At 36.0% G+C, this 21,592-nt stretch overlaps 1 protein-coding gene across 1 annotated transcript in view; it reads right to left on the reverse strand.

The window, feature by feature from the left end:
• LOC148938657 (uncharacterized) overlaps positions 1-21,592 on the reverse strand; it is a 109,842-nt gene that overhangs the window by 59,108 nt on the left and 29,142 nt on the right. The gene's annotated exons all lie outside the window — the stretch shown is intronic.

Below are 21,592 nucleotides of genomic sequence, written 5' to 3' on the forward strand. Positions count from 1 at the left end.
TTTTATTTTTAGAAGGTGTTTCCCCCCTTTTTCAAAAATCAGGTGAATTTTCTAGGACTCGTAGCCTTTTATTTGGAATCAGCAAAATAAGCTAATTCTTTTGATTTATAATTAATATCAAAATTTCGTTTTTAAGAGTTTCGGTTACTATTGAGCCGAGTCGCTCCTTACTTGCGGTCTGCTAGCACGAAGTGTTTGAAAAGAGGCAGTTTGCAAGTGAAATATTTACAAGCTACCTTTCAAAACGTTTGAACGGGAAATTTTACTGCATAAAGCGCATTCGACTAAGTTATCTAGAATTAATTCCTTTCTCGGCGCACTAAGAAAAATGTCAACTTTTTATAGCATTCTTGTGTTAGAGCATGCATTCTTAAAGTATCGAGATACAAATTTTTGGCTAGGAGAAAAAAGTCTTGTAACAAACTTATTTTTAAATATCAGATATAGGTGCTGGCTGATAGGGTTACCAATGTAGGCGCATTCGACTAAGTTATCTAGAATTAATTCCTTTCTCGGCGCACTAAGAAAAATGTCAACTTTTTATAGCATTCTTGTGTTAGAGCATGCATTCTTAAAGTATCGAGATGCAAATTTTTTGCTAGGAGAAAAAAGTCTTGTAACAAACTTATTTTTAAATATCAATATAGGTGCTGGCTGATATGGTTACCAATGTAGGCGCTGGGGTTCGATATCGGAAATGGATATGATATACGCTCAACCTAATGTTCTTCTAATATGTTTCTCTGACACTCAATCCTGATGGTATACACCAAAGCAAGATAAAAATATAATGCGTTAGAAGCAAATTTGGGCTATATATTTGCATACTAGGGAGGGGGGTAGAGTATAGCGGTTCTGCATGCCTAATGTACTAGGTACAATTATTCTGAATAGTATGTAGTAAGAATTATTTTCTAACTTAACACTGTCCAAATCCTTTTCCCACCCCCATCCCCTTATGTACAAATATATAGCCCAAATTATATATTATATGCCCTGGGGGCATATAAAGTTTTTTTATTTATTTATATATAGAAAGAGTTGCTGTATTATCTTCAAACAGGAATCATTTGATTGGAAATTGAAACGGCTAGTGCCCTTTTTAATAGTAGAATGCAATTGGATGGCAAGTAACCCCCCTCTCACGCCCACCATTTCCCCAAATACATCCAATAAAAATTTTGAGACAGCCATTTTGTTCAACGTAGTTGAAAAGTCCGAAATTATGTCTTTGATGATGACAACCCCCTCAAAGCCCTCAGGTCAAGAGTTGTAAGTTATGCCCTGGGGGCATATAAGGTGTTTATAGAAAGCCTTATCATAGAAACTCAAAAAGGGCTCATTCGATTGGAAATTGAAAGGGCTAGTGTCCTTCTTAATAGCCGACAGTGATTGGAAGGCTTGATATTTTTATAGTGACAACCCACTCCCCCCCCCCCCCACCGCACTCAGGGCAAGGGTTGTAAATTATGCCCTGGGGAAATTTAATGTTTTAACAGAAAGTGCTGGCACAGCAACGTCAAAAAGTATTCAGTCAATTTGAGACTGTAAGAGGGAATTCCTTGTTTAATATTCAGAATTGATTAGAGGGCAACTAACCCTCCTCTCATGGCCCCCCTTATTGAAAACCCCCCCCATGAACGTTTTTGTACAGTAATTTTCTTCAACGTAGTAGAAGATTCCGGAAATTTGGTCTTTGAGGATGACAACCACCCCCTAGCCCTCAGGACAAGGGTTGTAAGTTATGCCCTGGGGGCATATAAGATTTTATTGAAAGCGTTGTCGTAGAAACTTCAAAAGGGCTCATTCGATTAGAAATTGAAAGGGCTAGTGCCTTTTTTAATAGTTGAAAGTGATTGCAGAGCAACTAACGCCCCTCTCACGCTCATTATGTCCCCAAACACATCCAATCAAAATTTTCAGATACCCATTTTGTTCAACAAAGTTAAAAGTTCTGGAAATTAGGTGTTTGATAATGAAAACCCCCTCACAGCCCTCAGGGTAAGTGTTATAAGTTATGCCCTGGGGTGATATAAGGTTTGTATAGAAAGCCTTATCGTTGAAACTCAAAAATGGCTCATTCGATTGGCAATTGAAAGGGCTAGTGCCCTTCTTAATAGCTGAAAGTGATTGGAAGGCTTGACATTTTTATAGTAAAGATCGATATGGGTACAATGTGTTATTTTTTTTTTTTTTTTTTTTTTTGTTTAGAGTAGGGCACTTCATATCGAAGGTGTTGTCTTAGGAACTTCGAAAAGGGCTCATTCGATTGAAAATTGAAAGGGCTTACGCCCTTTTTAATAGTCACAAGTGACTGGAGGGCAACTAGTTCACCTCCCACGCCCACCCTCCCATTTGCCCATTATGTTTAAAAACTAAATATTGCCTTAAGATTAAATCAAAATGCACTGTCTTAATGCTAATTCCCAATAAGGCCTCTGAAGCAGTATCCCAAGAACGACTGAGGGTATTATGTAAAAACTTTCGGGACTACCTCTGCTCTTAAAATTTAACCAAATCAAAATAGCGTAAGTGTATCCAAGCTATCAAAGAAAATAAACAGATTTTTTTTGCGAATGGTATCAAGTTTTCTATTTCAGGTCAACTAGAAGAGGTATGAAACTAAATTAAACACTACTGTTTGTGTCCAGATTTTTAAAAGGGTGCAAGTTGTTAAAAATTGCCGAAAAATTTTCCCCAGCATACAAATAGCAGGCTTAAAAAAACAAAAAGATTTAAAAAATTATTTTCTTTTTCCCTGAAAAGACTATGTCAATATAAAACGAACAGAACTTAATTAAAAAAAACTCAACCCCAGTTAACTGAACCTCCATGTAACTAAACCCCCGTGTAACTGAACCCCCGTGCAACTGAACCACCATACAACTGAACCACCGTGCAACTGAACCACCGTGCAACTGAACCACCGTGCAACTGAACCATCGTGTAACTGAACGATCGTGAACAACTGAACCACCGTGTAACTGAATCCTCGTGCAACTGAACCACTGAACTCAGATTTTCAGTTCTCGTAAAATATTAAGTAGTAATCAATGTTATACTTTGCGGCCTTTATGTTCCATCCTGTTTTATTTGCGGCCTTTACGTTCCCTGACACCTTTCCATGGCAGATTACCAGACTAGTTATTTGGCAGTGTAAAATGTGGTCAAATACGCTGTGCGAGTTAGGTCGTAATAATATAATGTCCTCAAAGAGGTTTTTTTCTGTTTTTGTTGTCAATAGCACAATGTCTGTCATCGGATTACGTTCACATTCTTAAAAAACTGATATGATTTGAATTATTCAAACATGTTTTGGGGACATGCGTAAAAGTATTTAGCTCAACCAAACTCGTTTTTCAAGTTAACATCCGTTTTTTTATGAACAAATCAGAGAGTGGGGTTTACTCCATATACGTAACTTGATTAGTGGTTGGGATTTGAATAAAAGGAATAGTTTTCCTTAAAGTTCGTATTAGTAAGGGAATTGGATTCAAAGAGAATAGTTTATTTACGAGGACATTAGTAGAGAAAAAAATGAGTAGTGCATTTACATTATTGGAGATTAATGATGGAGCCGACAATAGCAGCAGCGATATACGAATACCCAATGGGGCTGTGGAAATAACCGCTGGTTGTAGACTATGTCTTGAATGGGACACTATGTATGCTAGATACGTGATATCATTAAACAAATTTAAGCAGGAGGAGCAACTATGTTTTGCTGGAAAAGTGAAGATTCTCCATATAAATAAACTTCAGTCAGCATTAGATGTCCTATCGAACTATATTGATAAGAACAATATACATCACTGATCATTATTATTGTAATTATGTCCCATAAATTTTTTTCTAAATCAATGGTTTTTTTTTTCTTTCCATAATAGAATAACATATATTTTTTAAAGTAGAAAAAATTCTTGTTTGTCTGTAGTTGATTGTGAGTAAGTTAGGACTCTAAAAATGGATAGATTCGAGAAAAAGCGAGTCATTAGGAATCCAGTTCTTATGGAAAAATGATGGATTCTAGGTGATGATTTTCCACACCTATCTATTCAAAGAAAAATATTTTCTTGGGGAATGCTTTCCAATGTAATAAAAAGTGATTTTCCATCATTACACTATTTTATGAAATTTGTAACTCTCGGTCCAAATACATTTACAAAGTTTATTGATATATTCTTCACGACACAACAAAATAATGTTATGATCGTAGTTTTAAACATTAGTTTAAAAATTTGGGAGTTTTTTTTCCCGACGAAGATGATGATCAAAGATGATCTACTCCTCTCTCTCTCTCAGACAATTTTTGTTGTTGCTAGCTCAGTCTCAGTGTAACAGTGAGAGTGTCAACACATGAAAAAGTGTTACATAAATGTCCGTTATGCATCCACACACTGGGCAGCTGGTCATCATGTTAGAATTGAACAATTATTGAGGAGTATGATGAAAAGTGTAGATAATGCAAACCGTATAAATTGCATAGAGGATATTCTGTACAAATTAAAGCCTGTAATTCATGTCTTGAAGATTTCTGTGACTCTCATCCTAGAGGCCACCTATTCTCCAATTGCCATTATGATAAATGTAATCAGTGGGAGAATAGATATCCCGGTATGATTGGAAAGTATCCTAACCGTAATTATAGTTTATTGCTACGAGATTGGTATCATCGTGGTTTTAGATTGTTCTGGGAGGAGGAACCGGGTCAGCGATTCAACTGTTGGAACAACAAAAGAATATGGTTTCTACGTCATCATTGTGAATACAACGGGTGTTATGATTATAAGACCACTGATTTTTATTTGGCTGTGACGGAATGTCATTCGATACTTGAGGACACTGTTTGTGAAATTGCTTCAAATAAGCAAATTGAAACATGTGAATTCTATAGAATGAATAAAAATAGTGTCATTGACTATACAAAGAGATATGACAAGAGTGAAGTTACACTCTACTGTAGAAAAAGTGACCCTGACATTGCAGTACATCAGGATCAGTACACTGTGAATTCAGATAACCTACATGCACTAGTTGTTGTCGACAAATACCTAGTAGTGAATAAAATCTAAAGAGTAGAAAAGTTGTTTTATCATGTATATAATTTTTTTTTATTAATAAACAAATTAACATACATCTTTAGAAAATTTTAATATTATGGCAATAAAATCAAAATTAAATAAGCTTGTAAGTATATTTTCCACTAGAAAGTCTTTCAATTGAGGTAATTCAACGTAGATAATGAGAAACTGCTTGTAGGTGTAACCACGGCATCTGAACATGAAAAGGAGTAGTGCATGAAAGCAATATGCCTTAGTCGTTAAATCCTGTACTCTTCGTTGATTTTGAATAATGCTTTTCCCCCTGCTTTCAATAAAGTTGCTGATGTCTGGAGTGTAGAATTAACACGATAGGCCAAGATGGTCAAAACATTCAATATTCTTTGCTGTTTGAAAGAGGCATAGCCAATGACCGGTCTTCAAAGTCGATGGACTGCTATTAACAATGATTAGGGTATTGTTAACACTTGGAATTTTTTCAATGAAGTCCGAAGGTATGCAATAGGAATTGTACTTGGACATGTATGGATCCATACTAAATACGTTGATTATTTGGTTTGTGTTCATGGTGCGAGGTGTAGTAGAACACTGCCGTCGGGTGTGAGTTCACAATAGGTTTCAAGTTAAATCAGTGATAGTAGCATGATACTCTTAGTTAGAGCAACGGTAAATGTACACTCTTAAAGAGAAGTCTCTTTTCTTACTGTACTCATATTCTGTGTGCCTAAGAAGTCCAAAACAATAACCCCATGATATTTTGAAAACATCGAATTGGTTATTACATTTTCAAATTGTTGAGAGTCTTCATCTAAGGATTGCATTGTCAACTCACACAGAGTCCAATAGGATTTTGTGTCAAATGATGGAGTGTACAGCGGAATACCATTCACTTTGCACACAAGGCTAGATAGACCGAAAAAAATTAAAATCATGGGGGGATTCAGTCCAAGATCCAACTGCATTGCCACTCTTTACAAAGGCCAAAGCCAATTTTGAGGGGATTTCTCCATTGATAAATAATGAATCGCTATAGCTACGAGAACCAGTTGTAATGAGATATTGATTGGTGATTGTATGGGAGAAAGGAAATTTAATAGGGTTACCTTTGGTTCATTGCTTTTCCACTGCCAATGCAGAAGAGCTCGTAACCTGTTGTTTTTGGACGTGGAGACTTGCCGATGTGATAATGAAATTTGCATTAGGTGCTGCAGGAAGTGTTTTTCTCGAAATGAAATTCGATGGGGCCATCTGTAACTTTATGTCAATCTTGACATTGGGTGGTAGCCATTGGGATATGTTGAATATCTCAAGATTTAATTTTCGAACCAGATGATCCTACTGGGTCACTACAGTAGTCAACTCACCGTCAGTATTAACACTTGTTCAATATTCAAAACACAATGATTGTCCTCTCAACTCTTTTTATGTCTTTAGTTTTATCATCATAAATTGTACATAGATTGCATAGTTTAATAAATTATTGCTAGTGCTCACCAATCTTCCATTAATAAATACATTAATTTGTTTGAATAGTTTGTTTAGAATACAGTTCTCATAGATGAGACCCTCGCCAGCATTTGGAGTTGAATTATCTGACTCTTTATTCACCACAAAATTTAAATAAATAAATGTTTACGACAAATCAATAAAATAGTTTTCATTGGAAAATATTTTAAAGTGTATATTTTCCGAGAGGGGGGTTTTTGGGGGTTAAATTGTTCATAGTAGCAATACTTGACACAAACATCAGCATTTTCAGCATCGAATAGATTCAATGAGGAACTGATTGATGTATATGAGTCTTTGTGGGGGAAATAGATCATATTAAGAAAGGAGATCATTCTTTGACCTAACTATCTTTTTCTTTTTCTTCTTCTTCTTCTTCTGCTGATTGAGCTTCTTTGTTTCAGTACTCAAAGTACTTGTTGATGTTCTTTGCGTCCTACCTAGGTGGAGACTGATGAATGAATTATTCGACTTCATTCTTTTCACTCCCTCCCCATTTCTACGAGATTTTAGTTGCACATCAATGGCTCTTGCTGAAGATCTGATATTTTCCTTAACACTCTCCTTAAAATTCTTGCCGGACCCCCAGTCATGTCGTACTGATGCATCAAAATTTGATGCAGTAGGTACAAGATAATTCCTAGCAAGGTGTATTGCAGAACTAAATCGCCTAGCAAACAAGATATCAAGACCATAGCCAGACATGAGATTATACTCCGTGTAACAGTCAGATCCAGGATCTATGTTACTTGTATTCAATGCCACTGTATGGTAACCAACCGCATGAAAGGCACATGGAAGTCTCTTCGTGCTCATTTAAGGAGAGTGTACTTTTGTTGGCACCTGGTCAAAAATGACAAGTAATCACTTCTAATCTTTTTTCTATTGCTAGAGGATAACCCAATTCACTTTTTAGCGTTAACTGACAGAGTTTCAAATGCAAAGTGTTTGCAGGAAGATACTAAAGATACTCTACATTATAGTGATGAACAAGTTCATTGGTTGTTTTTCGTTCAAGAACACGTAGGAGGGGGACATTTGAATTACCGACTCTCGACGTTTCCACAAAGGATGCATAGAGAAATATGCAAGAGTCCGAGGCAAAACCAGGTGGATAATCAACAAAAATAACTTGATCCATCCCGTAAACGGTGCCAGCCTTTTTCCCATTGATCATATTCTGTTTAAAGCCAAGAACATCTCTCAGATTATCATTGAGAATAATTATTTCAGTATCAACAGGGGAGATAATGTAAATCCTATCCTGTTCCAATGAATAATTAAAATAAAATCTACAACTCCTACGATATAACATTTGCCTATTGGTTTTACAAGAAAGATAAACTATAGTATCAAATTCAACATATGTTACATTTATAGGAAGAAGTTCGCTATCTTTAAGTGCTTCAGCAAATTCATAGTCTATACAGCTCAACCCTTTCATAGTCCAAACGAATGATATAAGTTTATTATCATACACTTAATCCTTTCTCAGGATGTCGTAGGTATTTTTGGGAATATAGTCCGCAAGGGCCACTGCATACGCACCGTTAAATTTAATGGCAGGTGAGTGTTTTGTCCAAAAATCACTTGTCTCATTCAAGTCGTTGTAGAGAGAATTAGGAATGTTGGGCATGAAATTTAGATAAAAATTAGGTAGCATTGACAGCATCTTTAGCACCGATCCAAAAACCAAAATCCGAATTGGGTCCTAACCACCAAATAAGTGACTGTTCCATATCCCTTTTAATTCGTGTCTTTACAATCCGCCCATTTGTTTGGATTCCAAGAACATTTTTAGCTTCTCGCAATTCATAGTCATAAGATACGCCAAGAATCTTCTAATCGATGGTATACCACAGGTAATTAGTCATTGGTCTAGTGTTTAGGATGTTTGCCACTTTAAAAAGTTTGAGAGACTACAAGTAATTCCCTTTTTCAAAAAAATTATTTATTCTATTAATTCGAAGACTATCACCAACATTGAATTTATTTTTCTTCTTGACAATCGTTTCATTCGAATAATGTTTAAGAAAGGTGTCAATTTTTTCATGATCAGAATGATGAATTTCCGTTGGCGTAGAGTTGGACAATGATCGATGAGGTCGTTGATTGTAAATCAACATGATTTTATCTAGATCATGAATAAAAGTCGGTGTATTTTTCAATGTACAATATCTTGAAATTAGTAGTCGAATAGCTCTTGTCAATCGTTCTGTCAATGCAGCCTTTATAGGACTGTGACTATGATAGAGCAGTGTACTATATTTCTCTAGTACTTTTGAAACATGAGGATTAACAAACTCACAACCACGATCCGTTTGAATTTTTGTATATGAATCCTGTTCGAGAATACTTTCAATAGCCTGAGCAACTTCAACACCTCTCTTTGATCGCAATGGAATTGCATATGCATAACGACTAAAAACACTGATTGCAAGTAGACTATACATGTACGGTGTATTGTTACGTCTTTGAAGCTCATCTAGAGTCAGGATATCTGCTTGCTTTATATGAAATAGGTAAAAATCATTAGTTTTTTGATATTGATTGGTACGCAGTCTATGATTTTTCTGCAGAGTGTCACTTGATTAATTTTTCAGATAGTCTTGTACACTTTTAGTGTGAACACCATTGACTTTGGAAAGAGTGGTGGTGGACCTTAAACTTCCTATCTTGCCAATATTTTCATAAACATATTTCAAAACTTTAACCATTTTGAACGAAAGCACGTTGTGTAACGTCCGCTACCCTTTTGTATACTGGCTGTTGGTGGTGATGGTGGAGGTAATGGTGACGTTGACTTGACACGGCTTCGCTTTTGCATATCTACCATCGGCGTGAGCTTGTTAACCAAAATTTATTTGAAATATTCTTCTTCCTCATATGTCATCAACTTAAATGGTGTTGATGATGATGATGCACGTTCATTTAATTTTTTTTAGTGTTTTTTTATTGCTAATAAGACTTTTGTAATATCTTAATGTATTTAAAAAGCTTCATGAATGAATGCGAAGTGATAATAATTCTTTACGATTTGTAGCCAAGTCATTCATTAAATCAAGTAGATTAAAGCTCTTGCCCCAAATTATAACCCATATACCTTTTCTCTAAACTTGAATGCGATCTTGATCACTTTCCATGAGATAAATTAAGAGTCGTGTAAATTTTTAAACCAAAGAGTGGGGCAGTATATTTACAAATTTAAAAAAAAATTAATACCATTACTCCGTCTTTAATTTTGTTCCAGCAGCAGCAGCAGCAGACTCTTGAGGAGATGATTCTTTTTTGTAATCAGCAGCAGCAGTTGTCTTCAATCGATTGGACTTGTGTTTGTCCAGTCGGTAAAGTATATCTTGAAGTAAAATTAGTTTTTTTATCATCCTCAATATTGTTCTTGTCATGGAATTAACTCAGATTGTTTTTGAATCGTTTACTTTAGCAGAGATCTAGATCTCTTGCAGTCTGTTCAGTAGGTATTGTCTGTCTCACAGGAACTAACTTTCTAACAATCCTTCAATTACTAACGGTAAAAGGATGAAAAAGATACCACCCGCCCGAAGCAGTCGTTTTCTTTTAAAATTCTTTCATTTCTTCTCAAATGCCCATGTACGTACAACGGAATAATGTTGCTGTGTCTGCTACTAAACTAATTCTGGCCGTTGAACATTAACCTCGATCAAATTTAAACAAATTTCAGATATTAGATTAATGAAATAAATGTCAATACCGTGTTTGAGTATGGCTTTCCTAAGCGGAGGTTTTGAAGTACTTAGAACTGAAAACAAATGTCTATTTTATGTCGTTTCTTCAGTGTCATGATAGCGACTAATAGGTCTTTTTAGTATTCACAAGGAGGTATACTGTAATATCATTGTCGAAAATATCTGTGACTACACGCAGGTCCTGGGGTGTATATTGATTAAGATCCAATAGGATATAACCGTGGGGTTTATTAGTTGCCTGATTGTATGCTGAGAGCAGAAATTTAGGGGCACCCGGATAGATTTGTTTATTGAGCGTTATTATCGATCTAGAATCACAAACAACTGTAGTTGATATTGTAGGTACAATTCACTGCCAGTTTGTACATACCTTATCTCTGCTGAAAGCGTTTGTGTAAAGCAAGAGGAACGGTATTCGGTTCGTAGGGGGAGCATAAGTAAGACAATTGTAGCATTGCCTGGAGCCGTAGCTTAACTGATGAAGCCGTATCATCGATAATCTGACAAAAGTTTGGGTTTAATAATGCTGAAAACATCAAGTCCCTGTATGAACTGTATCTGCACCGATTCTGTTGTGATGACAGAAATTGCTTTTATTATATCGTATGATACCTGCCAAATACTGTAGGAGTGGTATATTTTTTTCAGCTTTTTCGCAAACATTTTATCACAATTTTTAATTATTTTAGTTAAGAGTGCTGTTTTGATCGACACTGAGGGCCAAAACAGAAACGATCTGAATGGTGTTTTAAATTAATACAAGTTCCCCTCAACAGTTCACCTGGACAACTAACTGTAGAATCTGGTTTTCTAATGACGAAATAATTTCCCTACTACTACTATGTTCAAGAAGAAGAAGAAGAAGAAGACTATTAAAGAATACTATTTACTTTTACTTTATGTATAGGAAAAAAAGTCAGAAAGGCTTGAAAAAAAAGCACAAGACAACTGAAAAAATGCCTTTTTTTTAAATTTATTTATAAAAAAAAATACAGCAAGCACATATGCACACTGAGAAAAAACACAGGAACAGTGACACTTTTTTTTTGTTTATTTATAGAGAAAAAAATAAAACTTTGGATAAAGGCACTTGAAAAAAAATTACACTTTTTTTTAATGAAACTTTACAAACAAAAATCTGCTTTAAGTAAAAAAAGAAAATTTTGAAATTGGCGGTGCGCCCCCCGCTGGCGGCCGCCCCCGCAAAGGTTTTAGGAAATAATTTACTGGAATTTATTCCAACCGAGACTTTCCCTATGGCTAACACATTCGGCCCGGTCTGAAGTTAAATAGTGTCCAAGGGGAGGTTGGTCACATTATCTTGACAAACATAGACCTTGTTGGAGATGGTACTCTTGGCAATTTTTTCTAAATTTACAGTAAAGTTTCTGTATTCGAGAGAACGAATTGCCAGCAATTTGGCTCGTGGAAATGTATTTTCAACAATACAATTCCTATAAATGTCCATGTCGAAATTCTTATCCACATAGCGCGTGGGTACTCCTTTGCAACGTTTCTTGATTTCTTCGTCATGTGTCTGTATAAAGTACACCTTCGGACTTACAAACATACCATTGGAAATCATGTTGCTTCCCGTTTCTGATTTAAAAAAAATCTTATTTGGTGCCCGACGTTTCACTATCTCAGGGAAAAGACCGTCCCAAGTAGTGTAGTCCATACGTGAGCTGATAATTTCACCTTTCGCCAAATCATCAATTAGATTTGGGGTTTTTACTTTCAACAGTAGAGAATCCGTGTCCCCGTAGCAAACCTCTACTTGCCCCATTTCCGGCCACTGTTCCCTAGCGACATTGTAGTAGAATTCTAATTTGAGCCTTTTACAGATCTCCAAGATCGCACTGCCTGCAGCAATATTTTTATTCAAGACAATGCGTCTTTTTTTTTATTCAATAGTACCATGTCTGGGCCAATGATTGCGAAGGAAGTGTAATTTGGATCGGCAATAATTCGAGCACATTGTTCGGGATCGGTCGTGACGTCAACGATTCCTATTGCGAACACTCTCACACATTTTGCCGAAAGCCGAATTCAAAATGAGTTTTCTTTTTCGGCTTTCGTCTGCGCTGCAGAACGTTTGTTGACAAAAGTGTCAACAAACGTTTTCAGATAGGGTTTTTGACTAAACTGAAGTGCTCTGTGAACCTTTGTGACGTTGAAACCGTTGTTGCACATCCATTTTAAAGCTACATGATGTACAACTATATTTTTTTTTGGAAGAAGATCAGAAATAAGTTTTTGTTTTGAAGGTGACAAATTCAATCCGTCAACTTCGACTAAACGCTTAATGCGGGGATTCAAAGAGCCCTCAGTGAAAGGTCTATTGATACACGGGAAAACAAAATCCTTTCGTGAATCGTGAAGCTCGACTGGTATCTCTCCATGAATTTCAAAAAATCATCCAACCTGTCCATTCTCCTCAACACTGTCGTCGTCAATGTTGGGGAAATGGGGAGCTTGAGGGTCATTGAGCCATTTATAGTCACCGCAAGGTAGCGCATAATGGGACATGGCCGAGGGGTAGAGAGAATTCATATCAAGGAAAACTGCATCCGATTTTGTCCCCGTCTTCTCTCCTGTCGGATCAGTTTCAAAGATATCATCCACGTGAAAAACAAAGCCACCCCTCATTGAAGTTTTTATGAACAGATGCTTATCAAGTCTGTTATCCACCCTATATTTTCCCCACTCATTTTTAGGATGAGCTCCAACGAGGATATAATAAATAATAGCCCAAATTATAATTAAATTCCTCAAAGGTTTTATCTGTATTTTTACATTTAATGTCTGACAGAGCTAACACGTCACTCGACAAATACTGTTTGCAGTATTCAAACCCATTTTTACAGACTCCCTCTCCCCAAACTTTCTTAGCAAAACTTTATTCCTCGAGGGTGCACATATGATCATATAGACTTTTGTAAAATGATTCAATGCAAGTAATAAGTTCCTCAGCGAATTTCGATATGGAACAATAATAGTCATAAGGATATATGCCCTTGACCATTAACAAATAATATAAATCATTTGAAAATTGTTTCTTGAGAAGGGGGAAATCGATGCAACCGTCATCGTTTTTCTAAACCTGAATTAATTCGCTCAATGATTAGGGGAAAAAACTGTAGGAATCTAAAAAGTGAATTTTATTCGTGTACTCAACTCTGGCTTCAACAAATTTCCAAATAAATTCCAAAACAAGCAGCTGGTACGTTGACTTAGATATGGTTCTGTAGGAAAAGGTGTCTATCACTAAAGCATCATCATCCACAATTTCATTTCTTTGAAGATGTGCCAATGCTGGTAGCACATACTTCAGATCGTAGTTAGAGTTATGTATAAAAACCGGAAGAAAAAGTTGCTGTTTAATTTTTAAATTACATTAATTGTGGGCCCACCCTCGAAAGTTACTTTTTCCCTTTGAATTGGAGCCAAAAAGGTGGTTATGATCCTGGACCGCGTCTTTTGGGGCAAGAGCATCTCTACAGACCCAGCAAATCGTCCACTTTTGCAGTGTCAGTTGCTCTTTATCTGACAATTTCATTGGGTAATTGATGTGACGTAATCGAGAAATTGCGCCATTTGCTGTTTTTATTAAAGAAACCAATAACTTTTCCATGCTGCCCTCCTCATCCATAGTAAAAAAAAACTCTTCCAATTGCATTTTATTATTGGAATCGCGATGGGCGTGTGAGTAGGAACACGCAACTAGTTTGTGTTCCTTGACTATATTTGGCCTTGATGGGTCTGATACCTCAACCAGTCTTGTTTCAGAATCCTAAGATGCTTTCGTAACTTGGAGCAGGGACTTTCATAAATTGTTAAGTTTTAAAGTATCTTCGCTTTCTATTGGCAGGTAAATTTTTAGAGTGCTATAAAATTTGCAATGGTCCTTGTGATCTGAGAATTTTTTTTCAGATGTAACTGGGGAAAGGCAAAAGTGGTACTAGAGATGTTCCCCTTTCTTTACACCTTGAGATAAGAGTCGACTTATTGCTCTAACGGGGAAAAAATTACCAGAAGAATTTACATCTTTGGGAGGCTCATAGATAATCCATACCCAATTATATATATTATCCACCATCGGTGTCCTAACTGAATACAAAATTCTTATTCTATTTGGTTTTTTCCCCCATCTACACAGTCCATGTCAGACTGGAGAACAACCACCCCTAACAACAGAATTTAATTTTCTGTCTTGAATATGGGATTTCATTTAAATAACAACGGCTGCTTACCCACTAAACAGTCAAATATTGATTCATAGAATTTTTTTCCACCATTGCGAGCCATGGTATTAATATGTTTCACTGTCGACTCTTCGTTTAATGCTTTATGGGCTCCTTCTAAAAATTTATGCTCAAAGTATTGTAGACCTGCTTCAAACCAGAAACTCTGACCCCCTCCTGTAGATGAACAATCTGGGTGGCATTTTATTTTTCGAGTACCCCCTGCTCCCCTTAAAATGAAGTTTTTTTTTAAATCTACTGAGATCCAGATCCATGTATTCAATGTATAAAATTGTGGACCCACTTCCCCTCTCATTAAACGTGTCCAAAGTCGAAATCAATTTATTCACCCAGTTGAAAAAGTTGTCTTCAAATTCGTTCAGACCTGGTTAAAAGGTCTGGTTGTCTGTTGAAAAATGAAAATAAAAAATATCCCTGGATGTCCCCTTTTGTAAATAAACTTTTTGATTCACTGATGCTTTAACCCCCCCCCCCTTGACCCCCCCGTTCTGAATCTGAATCTGAACTTCTGTTTAACTTTTGTCGATGAAGCTATGGAGAATATTTACAGGGTCTGTTAAAATAATGCTCCCGTCAATTGCGTTTTCCTCGGGGGGATTAAAATCTGCACTATATGTTTGCAAGTGACCTAGAGCAGATTCTAACAAATAAAATTCATGTAGTTCCGGGGACGTGACACTATTTTCATGTCCTGCACCTATTTGTACAGGATCCAATTCACTAATAGTAAAGTTGTCGTTAAAAATGTCCCCGGAAGAATTAGACCCAACAATTGCATAAGCTTATCCATTTCTTCAGCTGTAAATTGAAAATCCAGGGGGATATTAAATAACGTACCTTCAGTATCATCATCACCTGATAAGAAGGAACAATTAACAATGACACTTTTAGATCCCAGACCGCGAAATGCAAAAGTTGTCAAAGATTCCCCCTGAAAATAGAAAATGAAGGGATTAAGTTTTTTTTTCTTTGATGAAAGTCTTTTCACATCTGTAACATACTTTTCTTTTTTTTCTTTTTTTTATCAAACAATTTTTTTTTCTTAATTGGGTTCGAATTCATCAAGCAAATGCATAATAAGTAAAAGATTTTTGACCATATAATTATTTACAAAAAAATAAATAATAATTTAAAAATTTTTTTAATAACACACATACACACCCGCAGATACATTCATGCACACACACACACACACACACACACACACACACACACACACACACACACACACGCTGAAATATTCTTACAGGTTGAAATTGAGTTTCTAACCCCTTAGCCTATATTCTATTAGCCTATAACGTGCTGCAGAAACAGCGTCAGATAGAAATGCGCTGTGGAACCAATTTATGCGATTTTTCCTGTGTTAATATCTCTCGTTTCATCTAAGATAAGAAACATCCTGTTATTTGAAACCCCCTTTGTAGCGAGCAAGCGATTAACATTCAAATTTATACCTGTCGGATTAAAATTCAAGCTTCCTGATGGGACATTTGATAAGAACTAGATACGCACAAAGCTAAAGGCAAAAACTCATCCTAGTTTAAGAATCGTTGTTCGATTGTCAACAGTGAAATAATGGTTATTTGTTTATATAGTTATTTTGTTTAAAGAAATAATGGATTTTTTGCATTAGAAAACATCTTGCTTAAAAGAAAAATTAGAGGTAATTTTAGAAATATATGATAAGCTATTTGCTAGTTCTATGTGTTATAATCACTCTTTTATATACTGCTCATTTGGCTAATGAAAGAGAATGAAATAGCATTATTATAGAATAGCGTAGAAACAAATTTAAGTTTTATTCATCAAAAGTTATGCGCTTGAGAAAATTTGTCTTATTTTTTGAAAATACGGAAAGAAAAAAAAATATATACATTTACAAATTCTGACTGCACTTGTACATCTGAAGTCCCTGGCAAAGCATGAAGAGGAGTGTCCTCTCGATCTTGATCGGATGAGATTGATGCATTATATGAAAGCATCCATTCTCTCTTGAATTTTCTGCCAGGTTGCATAGAGCTTTGTGTAGAGCTGACATTGGCTTGAGATGCTCTTGGCTGGTCCATCGAACTTGTATTGGAACTAGCATATCTGATGACTGATGGTCTTGCAGCTGGCATTGATGTGATGTCATCCCATCTTGGTCTCTTTTCAGAGGGAGGGAATTGCCTGAATCCACCTGAACATCCTTAAAAAAGAAGAATAAATTTAGCAACGAAATAATGTGCCCTCTTTTACAGATAAATTGTCCTCTAAAGTTTATTCTGCTGTTTGTAGCACTCTAGTTTGGAGGGAAGGGGGGCTAAGTCTCCCTGAAAAAAAAACAACATATTTATGCATTTTTAGATATTTTATACTTGAAAGCCTTGAATTACGTAAAATGGCAGCTCAAACTGCTTTCCTTCGCTTAATCATCTCTTTTACATGCTCTTTCCATCCTCCATTTGCTGAAAGTGTTACTCCCAAATATTTAAAATTTTCACTCTCTTTTACATTTTTCACCTTTATATTAAAATTCTACTTTTTGATTGTCATTATTCACGCGAATTCCTCTAAAAATCACAATCTCAGTCTTTTTAATATTCAACACTAGTTTCTTTCTATCTGAATATTCTTCTAATATACTCAATAAGATCTGGAGCTCCTCTGGTGACTTGCCTATTAACACCGCATCATCATCAGCAAAAAGCAACAGAGATAATGTCAGGTTCCCTAGTGACACCGTAGGGGCCCCATACCTTTTTTTAAAATGGTCAACAATATCATTTATATGCAATGTGAACAACCTAGGCGAAATACTACTACCCTGTTTTACTCCTTTTCTAATTTCAAACGGCGACGATAATCTCTTCCCTACGACTTTAACTATACCAAATGTCTTTCTATACATATCAGCTAGTATCCTAACGAAGTCTTGGTAAGCCTAACTTTAACAGTTCTAAGCACAGGAAAATCCTATCAATACTGCCGAAGGCCTTAGTAGTATTTTTTTTTTTTTTTTAGCATTTTCAAAAGAGATATCTATTCTACCTCTATTTTTTGAATATTTACTAAAATTGAAATACATGGACTGTATTATATTTAAAAGAAGGAAGCTTTTTAAAAGAGCAAACAGCACAGTGAAAAAAAAAGCGTAAGTAAGGAAATTCTTCCTTAACTTAATGGCGAGAAAAAAAAATAGATTTCTTTTTATTATAATAATTAGAAAATTTTACTCACCAGAAGTGGCTTAGAATATTCCATATCTATGTAAATGATTGCAAAAATATTGATACTAGTAGATTGAATGAACTATTCAAACTGTAAAAAGTTCTAATCTGAAACCTGAATATATACAAAAATATAATTGAATATATTGGCAACTAAAAAAGACGCACCGGTTTTTCTGACATGGATTTACCCTAAAAAAAAACATGCATATCATGAAATAGAAATCTAGTCTACGTAACCAGAAACTTGTCTGCTTGGCCCAGAAACATGTCTGGTTGGCCCGGAAACTTGTCTGCTAGGTTTTGTATAATTCCATATTCAATTGACAACAATAGCAACAATTAGTCTGGTGGAAAGGTGCCAGGGACTGTAAAGGCCGCAAATAAAGCAGGATGGAACATAAAGGCCGCAAAGTATAACATTGATTACTACCATATTAGGCAAAAATAATTGGGCAATATTGGTAAAACAAAAGTTAGAATTTTTACATTTTCAATCTTGTTGAAATTGTTTGTTTCTTAAATTCATGATATAAACGCAGGTCAAAAGTATTCACAAAAAAGATTTGTTTTATTTTTGCAAAAGAAAAAGAAGATCCGATATCACAAACCATTAAAGCTGATTTATTACTCTGTTTTTCAGTTGAATCAGACTTTACGGACGTTAAGTAATAAATGTATGTGTTCAAAATATTTGCCTTCTGTGAATCTTGATTACAAATTTTGATCAGATGTCCTTGAGAAAATTGCAGCTAAAAACGACTTGGGAGGGGGACTGGTTGATCTCCAGCCTTTTTTTTCAACATTCCTTCAACTTGCCCTGAAAGTTTCAACTTAATATCCTCAGGTTTATACCCTTAGCTGTTCTCGACACATTGCAGATACAACGTCTTTTAAAACTGGATGCACATTGTACCTCTTGATTTAGTTGAAGATGCTCCTAAATATTTTCCAAACACTGTGACGGCTGATACCATCAGCCATTGTAAATGTTCCTGGTATTTCCTTTTCAAAACCAATAAAGGAATAAATGCTTTTTGATTGTGTTTGGCATTCTTCTTGACATTTCCCTAAGGTTTGACCTTAATGCTGCATGCTTTTGTTTATTTATAGGATCAAACATGCCATCTTTTCTTGATAAAAAAAACTTATGTTAACAATAGGCAACTTGTATAACTTACAGCCCTTGCACCAGAGGCTGAGGGTTATGAAACATAGTTATTTAACTATGGTATAGTTATTTAACCTTTGAACTGTTTTAAATAAAATGGCCGTCTCAAAATTTAGATCCGATGTATTTGGGGAAAAAATAGGGTGGGGTGGAAGCCCTCCGATCATTTTTAAGTCTGAAAAAAAAGTGCACTGGAAATTTTGATTTCCAATCGAATGACACCCACCCCCCCACCCCAAGTTCAGATAATTTTTTTTCTAAAAAACCTTTTGTGTTAGTAATGAGCAATTAGCTTAACTTATAGCCCTTGCCCCAGATGCTGCTGGTGAGGTTGTTAACCCCAAAGGCATGGTTATTTGGTCTTCAGACTATTTTTAACAAAATGTTAATTTTTATTTTGATAGGATGTATTTGGGGTGGGAAATGTCGGTTAACAGGGAAAGACTGATTGTCCTCTGATTACCTTTGATTGTTCAAAATTGAACTTGAACTTTCAATTTACAATCGAATGAACCTCCTTCAAAGTTTTTACGACCATCCCTTCTATAAAAACCTTAAATTTTAACAATTGGTAACTTGCAATAACATACAGATTGCTGATACAGGTGTATCAGCTATTTTTTTGGAACAGCTTAGCGTATCAAGATGAAACTTCTGGGGCATCTACCTGCTACTACTGCTATTAATACTGCTGCTACTACTGTTGCTACTACTACTAATTCAACACTATTATTACTACTACTGCTCCTACTACGACCTCTACTACTGTTAAACTAGCACTATTAAGGCTACGCATATCAAGTTGAAAATTTGACAGAATTGGGTATTTGAGGTAGAACTTGAACTAAATCAAAAGACACTGTGTGCATGCAGATTTTCAAAATGACGTATCTCAAAGAGAGATTTGTGTATTAAGTTGGAACTTTCAGAGAGTGCTTAAAGGGAAAGTAAATTCACCAAAAGGAAATATGTGCACGCTCATGCCTGGATTTACCACTAGGTCCCTAGGCCTGGACCTAGGGGCGCATAATGCCAGGGGGAGCAATAAATTATCACTGAGTAATTTTTTCCTGACAAAAACTGGACTGATTTGATTTATCGTCGCCAGGTGCACTCTGTTGCCACGCTGCCCATTCACAGAAAAGTAACTTTAAAACAACACAGGAATTCCATGGTCACTTATAAACTGTAAGATGTCTCCCAAGAATGGTAGCTGAGAGTTTGGAACTACCGCTCTCTTTCATCACTTTTCGCTCATCAGTTGTGTTCTGTTAATTACTTCCATTAGCCCCGAATTTTTGGGAATAACCCCGAAAATCTTGCAGAAACGGAGTGGCAAAAACACTTGGCTCTTAAGCGTTAAAGATTGAAATCCAGGCCTGTGAACGCTACTGCTAATGCTATTACTATTTTAATTACATTTACTACTACTGCTACTACAGCAACTTCTACTACTACTAGCTTGACGGCTACTTCTATTGCAACCACTTGTAATCTAAAAGTATCAAGATGACAATTAAGGAACTTCATGAACATATAGGTTATTAAAAGGATATGTCAGCAATGGGATAGCAACAGCTAATCGTATTAAGTTGAAACTTCTAAAACTTGATGAGAGGAATCTTTAGATGACCAAAAGGCAATATGTTAATACTACTGCTGCTACTAACACTAGTGCTTTTACTATTAATACTACTACTAATGCTATTACTGGGACTACCATTACAGCTGTACCTAACGGTAATGAACAGTGTGAAGGTGGAATTTTCAGGGAATATTGAGGGTGGAAGGTGAACTGAATCACATCACGCCATCCGCATACAGGTTGCCAAAGAGCGCATCAGCAATATCCTAGGGGCAGTTTGGTGTGTTGAAGAAAATAAAAGGTGCTATATGTTCATACTGCTTACTGCATACCACAAGGTAAGGGTATTAAGGTGAAGCAGCCAAGTAATATTTCGGCGGATATTGAACTGAATCAAATTGACTATGTTATGCACATTCTCAAAAGGGTTACACAGCAATACCTCAAGAACGGCTTCCAGTAATAAGGTAGATCTTTCAGGATAAGTTGTGGGTGGGGGACTTCAAACTAGCCAGAAGGCTCCATGTACATGCTACTAATATTATTACTACGATTACTGTAACTAATATCGCTAAGAGTATTAAAGTGAAACTTTTAAGGAACGTTTAGAGGATGTTTTAATTAAACAAAAATATTATTTACACGCAGGTTTTCGAAAGGGCATATAAAGATGGAAGATGCTTAAGAAAATAGTCAAACGGGTTTCTTTCAATAGATAATTGGATTGCAGACCGTGATTTGTCACTGCGTTTGCAATATTTAAACTTTTGTTTTTTGGGGTTTAGGGGGGAAAAGGTACATAGGTTTGGTTGCGTATTTAATATATGCTATACTTTACCCACCACCCCTAATGTGCAAATATATAGCCGAAATTTGTTTCTAAACTATAATATTTTCATCTTATTTTGTTTTATTTCATTAGCATTAACCATACTTCACTTTAGACCCCGGCGCCGCGCCGGCGGATCGACCGAACGCCGCCGACGAGAGGCCCGGTCGAACGCCGCCGAAGAGTTGTAAAGTCGCCAGCGCACCGCAGGCACGCCACTACCGACAGAGGTAGCGGCATTT

The sequence above is a fragment of the Artemia sp. Qi Xiang Cuo genome, unplaced genomic scaffold (assembly GCF_049724085.1).
Source record: "Artemia sp. Qi Xiang Cuo unplaced genomic scaffold, ASM4972408v1 HiC_scaffold_3045, whole genome shotgun sequence".
Lineage (NCBI taxonomy): Eukaryota > Metazoa > Arthropoda > Branchiopoda > Anostraca > Artemiidae > Artemia > Artemia sp. Qi Xiang Cuo.